The 6,274-nt window shown below is 42.6% G+C and overlaps 1 long non-coding RNA gene across 1 annotated transcript; it reads left to right on the top strand.

Annotated features, from left to right (window-relative positions):
* The first annotated feature begins 530 nt into the window (after positions 1–530).
* LOC148025828 (uncharacterized) lies at positions 531–1,217 on the top strand. Its single transcript, XR_015693021.1, has 3 exons — positions 531–619; positions 730–1,048; positions 1,145–1,217. It is a non-coding gene; the product is annotated as an uncharacterized LOC148025828 (long non-coding RNA).
* Positions 1,218–6,274: the final 5,057 nt, after the last annotated feature.

Raw genomic sequence — 6,274 nt, 5'->3', positions numbered from 1 at the left:
ATATTGTCTTCTTTTTTTGTTGCTCCACTGTTAAATTTTATCTCGTTTAGACAAAATGTATACAAGTTACATGCATACTGAGCTTTCCTTTGTTTTTTACTCCAAGAATCTCCGAGGGTGAAGAACAATGATTTATTAAGAACTCAACTTCTACAACATCTTTGGGATTTTGAACACTCAACTTCTTCTTCAACATCTTAGGGTTTCTCTGTAAACAAAGTTACAGGTATATTGTCTTGTTTTTTTGTTGCTCCACTGTTAAATTTTATATCGTTTAGACAAAATGTATACAAGTTACATGCATACTGAGCTTTCCTTTGTTTTTTTACTTCAAGAATCTCCGAGGGTGAAGAACAATGATTTATTAAGAACTCGACTTCTACAACATCTTTGGGATTTTTTGCAAAGAAAGCCACAGGTATATTGCCATTTTTTACTGTTGTTCCATGGTTAAAATTCAACGCATTTGGACAAAGCCTATATAAGTTATATGTATGCGTTGACCTAAGATTTCTTTTGTTTTTGTACTGCAGGAATCTGTCAGTGAAGGAACAATGGTCTTGCTATAAGTCAACTTCTTGTTCAACATATCTAGGGATCTTTGTGAAAGAAATTACAGGTACAATGTTTCTTTTTTAAATTGATCCATTTAAATTTAATTTCATTTGGAGAGAACATTTTCAAATTATATACATGTTGATAGGTAACTTTTGTATTTGGTTGTTACAGATGTCTTCACGGAGGAAAAATATTAGTAGCATACTTGCAGTGGAGGTCTTCAACAGGAAAGATAATGGCGGTAATTGGATTTGTGATAAGTATTATAAGTTGGATTGGATTTTGATGCACCCAAGTACTCGAGGGAGTTTCAAGGTCAAGCGCAAGGATGTTGCAAACCCTAGCAAACATTGGAAAGGTAGAATTCTAGAGTTCAGAAAAGTGTTTAATGGCACAAGTGCAGTAACAGAAGTGTTGATTCAACATGTTTATACGCATAAACAAATCTCTGTACACGACGAGAACAACATTGCAAATTATAAACAAAACAGTAAGTCGTTAAATTTTATCATTGATTATTCTTTTGTATCAGAGTTGTTTTTAAAAGTCTTTACAGTATTCTAATTCAGTCTTGTTTGATTGACAGCTCTATATCCATCGACTTTGCATGAATGGCAGAATGTGGAATGTTTAAGCAGCAAGATACATGTTTGGCATGAAGAGATAGGTTCTTTGATCTATGATAATACCTCAGCAAGTCAACTTGCCACTCAAAATATATATTTTTATAATTCATTGTATGTGGTAGAAAGCCAGAGATTGTAGCATGTCCCATTGCCGCCACTGTCTAGTGGTGAATGGTTCATTGGTAGCTTGGAGTTGTCAGGAGCTTGCAAGTCAAAGATAAAATCTGACATCAATAGTGCTATGAAACCCACCACAGGCTCCAAAGATGTGCATCTTAGTTGGTTTATTCCATTCTCATTGTTTGCACATTTGTTTGGTTCATGTGATGTTTTGAAGAAAACAAAGATTGCTTATCAATGCAAGTGTCCATCCGAGGAATGGATGAGTCAGCTATTGGGTGAGTCTTGGCAAGTCAAAAGAACACATTTTGATGAGATGATTGAGTGCAGGGTCAACCAATCTGATATTACATTCAGGTAAAACTTTTTTTACTACTTTGCATACCTTGATTTAATTGACATAGGTCTCGCTTAGATGAATTGTTATGTTAGTCGCATTGATCACTTACCATTATTTTTGTTTTTATTACAGGTATTTCATTGCTAGACAAACTCTGTGCGTTCGCTTTCGATATAGAAGATGGCGACTTTTGCGAGGGGAGTGGATCAGCTTGGATCAAGATATCCAAGATGACACACATACAGCGCTCGTAGATGTGGTAATCTTATGGAGTGGTCATAATCCTTTCGTAGTTAGCGCAGAGAGTCATTGGCCCATTTATTTTCTGAGACAAGAAATCCAATTAATGTCCAGTGAGCCCCTCTACAACTTCTATTTCAAGTTAGATAATAGAAAAGTCAGGACTCGTAGTGAGCAATCCATGACATGTAAACAATGTGCTTCTCCACATATCCTTGAGATAGTGGAATCCTTGTAAAAAAACTTTATGAAGAGTGAATATATACCTTTTTTGAACTTCTGAGTACTTTAAATTTTAGTTTACTGTGATCCAAGCGTGCGATAATACATACTGTAATTACTCAATCGTGCAGTTAAAAATCATAATTAAATTGCGGGTTAGAGGTCTATAATCTAGAGAATATTGTCTTTGCACAATGATATATTGTAGCGCATCTCTGCTGCTCGTTTCTTAAATTTTAATATTAAATTGGATCCAAAGGGAATTTCAAGGCCTTTTAGATTTATTTTCTTTAAAAAATTATATATTTTCTCTCGTTAGACTTGAATATACTCAGCGACCCAAACATATTCGAGGATATAATAATGTAGAATGAAGCGTTTGTCTGTATGAGTAATTTTAACAGTGACTTTAAAGTACTGAAATAAAGAAACTAAGGTAAGAGTTTTAATTTGAAACTTTAGAGTTAATAACTTTATAAAGAACCTTTATTTAAAACCCTAGACACATAAAAGCTATAACTCCAAACTCATTTTCACTTTCATTCTCCACTTCCCTACACTTGTGCTCTCCTTCCTTCTCTCTTTGTGTGCCATGGCTACCACTCCCGCCTTCGCCGCATGGATCAGCTCCACATGCTACGCGTACATAGGGGACCAGATATACCCTAGGTTTTGCGTGACCTTGAGTCTAGAGAGCTCGCTTTCCGCTGTAGACCCTGACTCTAGTATACTAGCATCGTTTTGTGATGCAGTGAACCCTCTCACTTGCTCTATTCCCGACTCCACTCTCAGGTGGGTTCCCATGGATTTTTTGTATAGTTTGTGTGCCGGATCCAGCCATGCAAAGGTGATAAGTCGAGCCCTGGTGCATGTGGAGCAACATCTCCGCGCTAGAGCAGTGCCCACCTCATCATAGGACCACGTCACGATGGATCTCATTGAGAGGGATGCCGCCTTTGCCATATATGTTATGTGCACTGAGGTGCAAGAGGACAGTGACGAGGACATCGACGCACCCTCTCGGCCACTACTAGAGTACTTTGAGAGGGAGCCTGAGGAGATCACTCTCGATCTGAGTGTTGAGGCAGCACAGAGCTTGGCCATTGTGCACCCACCTCCCTGCCCTGATGAGATGCCCACGAGCAAAGAGCCACCCCTCTCTTCTCTCCATGCTATCACCATCGAGGGGGTGGAATATCTACTCATGCAGGATGTGCTAGAGTTGTTGGAGCTTAGGGAAGAAGAACTATACTGTATCATGGTGCGTGATGCACCTAGTGATTTCATAGATTTTGATTTACAGGATGCCCCACCACATGTTGATGAGGTGGCTCGTTATGTGGCACGAGCATCGATGACATCTTTGCCATTGTGAGCATCCATGAGCAGATTGAGGATGCGGCGCCACAGTATCAGATCTCTGATGAGGAGTTCGAGCGGTTGTAGGAAAGCCTTTTTGGTCCTCGACCCGACTATGCAGTGCCTACCTAGGAGAGAGACGAGGGCAGCCCAGTGGGGCAGGAGCAGACCTGGATGCTCCATTACAGTGGCAGATAGATGATGCGGAGAAGGTAATGTTCTCGGTTTCATATGAAACTTAACCAGTAGGGCCTCTAGGGCATCGGGAGCGCACACATGTGTTTTTGTCAGGATCGGGCCCCCAGACACGAGCCTCCGGCCAGGGCACATCTAGGGGCCCGACTGCATTCAGGCCCCCAGACGCGAGCCTCCGGCCAGGGCACATCTGGGGGCCCGATCCCGACACTGCATTCAGGACCCCAGACGCGAGCCTCCAGCCAGGGCACATCTGGGGGCCCAATCCCGACAAAAACACATGTGTGCGCTCCCGATGCCCTAGAGGCCCTACTGGTTAAGTTTCATATGAATATGATTTATATATCTTCAGCACACTCCATGCATAGTGAGTCTGATACTGAACTTGTGTGTTGCAGAAGATTGTCTATATAGATGAGTTTTCATCTAGGCAGGGTGGCCGATCTGGTAGCCAAGGAAGGGTGCAAGACTCGGCATTGAAGGAGTACGTTGGGCAGCTTGTCAACGACATTATTGTATTTCATAAGACATGCTCCCTTGCTTTTGCCGAGAACTTCTTGAAGTTGAGGGCACTAACAAAGGCTAGGCCCTTCAAGACCATCCCGACCAACTCCAGCCTGGAGAAAGTAGTGTTGCTTCGACGTTCGAAGCTACTCTACTTATTCACGAGTACTAGGTCTGGCCCACTTTTCTCCATGGTGGCCCGTGGCATGGTTGCCGGTGTTGAAGACCCCACTGTCATTAGACAGGAACTATTGGGGCAAAATGTATTATTGCCTATGATCAAGAATAGCTCTGACCATGGGGAGCCTAGCTCGAAGAAGCCTAGGAGAGAATAGATGTACTTATTGCCTACTGATATCGCATCACTGATGTATTGCACTTTGTAATCTTCTCTTCAAGTAATGAAAACCGATGTTTGTTGGATTCGCGTGCAATGTAGTTTGTGATACGTGTCATTTACTATTGTTTTTTACTTGAATGTTACGTTTATTTGTCGAATTTATACGTAATACGATTCGTACCCTAAATTTAATACACAGTGCTTTATCGAATTCGTGCACAACATGTATTTGTTCGAACGCATGTAACGATAACTCAACGACGTAAATAAAATAAATATCAAGCGACTAAACAAAAATAAGATGCGCCAAAAACTTTGTATTTGTATTAATAACAATTTTACATGGGGTCCATTACAACCAAGGATTTACAAAATGTCTTCAGAAGCTACATTCCATGTGCTTTTGAGTTGTACACCTCTATCCTTGCTGACCTCCGCGAGGACTATCTTTCCATCGCCGAAAGAACCTGACTATCCGCAGATCCCTGTCGGTGACGGTGACCCTCCTTGCATGCACCGCTGCATAGACCGAGTCTCCAAATAAGTCGATGAGGTAGGCTTCAGCAGCTTCTTGTAGTGTGAGGAGGGCCTGGGCAGTCCAGCGATCCGGTTGTTTCGCACGTGATGTATCTGGAAACTGGGTCCTGTTGTTCCTGATCAGTATGCCCTCCATGATCTCCCGCACCAACTTCTGGAATGGAGCCTTCGGTATCAGGAGGTGAGTGGTCTTCTGGTAGTGGCGGATCTCGCGAAGAGCCACTGTGCCTGGCTTCCATCGACGCTTGTGATGCTGGCGTCGTGGTGGTAGTGGTGGAGCTGGAGGACGTGGCTGCCGTATAGAATTTCCAGGGGGGTATCTCCGGGCCGCTTGCTTGGTGCGTACCATGTCTTCTAGGAGAGAGAACTCAGAACTCAAAAGTGAAATGTGTAAAATGAGGTGAAACTTTAAACTTATAGCCAAACTTTTTAAAAACCCTAAAATTTTAATTAATGAATCCACGCTTTGGAAAAATATCACCAGTGCTCCGATTCACATGAAATTTTACCTGTAGGCTCCTCAAGGACACATCAACCACCCAAATTTTTTTTGGCCCCATCAAAAGCCTCTGGGTCACCTGTCCGGAGGCTCGCGTCGCGTCTGGGGCCCTGAATCCCCAAATTCAGGGCCCCAGACGCGAGCCTCCGGACAGGTGACCCAGATGGGGATTCAGGGCCCCAGACGCGAGCCTCCGGACAGGTGACCCAGAGGCTTTTTGGCCCCATCAGAAGCCTCTGGGCCCCAGATTCAGGGCCCCAGACGCGAGCCTCCGGACAGGTGACCCAGAGGCTTTTTGGCCCCATCAGAAGCCTCTGGGCCCCAGATTCAGGGCCCCAGACGCGAGCCTCCGGACAGGTGACCCAGAGGCTTCTGATGGGGCCAAATTTTTAATATAAATGAGTTTTTCTAATGCCCAGCATGAGGGTGAAGTTTCACCAAATTCCGATTTATAAATTTGACGGTTCAATCTTTTTTTGAAAATGCGTTAACTGCATTATACTGCACTGATAATGTATTGTCAACCTCGCAACTGTAGATTAAATGTACTGATAATGAGCTCGCAATGCGAAACATTGGAAACTTAAAAATTGACAAAAAATAAATCATGGATAAAATGGAATATCGCATATCGGATATACTGTTGCCAAACCACTAAATATAGTAAGGATATAGTGCATCGGCCCATGTACAACTGATCATAAGTACTTAAGTTTTTTGCTTTTGTTTTTCAA

The sequence above is a fragment of the Lygodium microphyllum genome, chromosome 14 (assembly GCF_053477565.2).
Source record: "Lygodium microphyllum isolate KBCC chromosome 14, Lygodium_microphyllum_v1.1.10, whole genome shotgun sequence".
NCBI classification, from domain to species: domain Eukaryota; kingdom Viridiplantae; phylum Streptophyta; class Polypodiopsida; order Schizaeales; family Lygodiaceae; genus Lygodium; species Lygodium microphyllum.
This window is presented reverse-complemented; position numbering and strand designations above follow the sequence as displayed.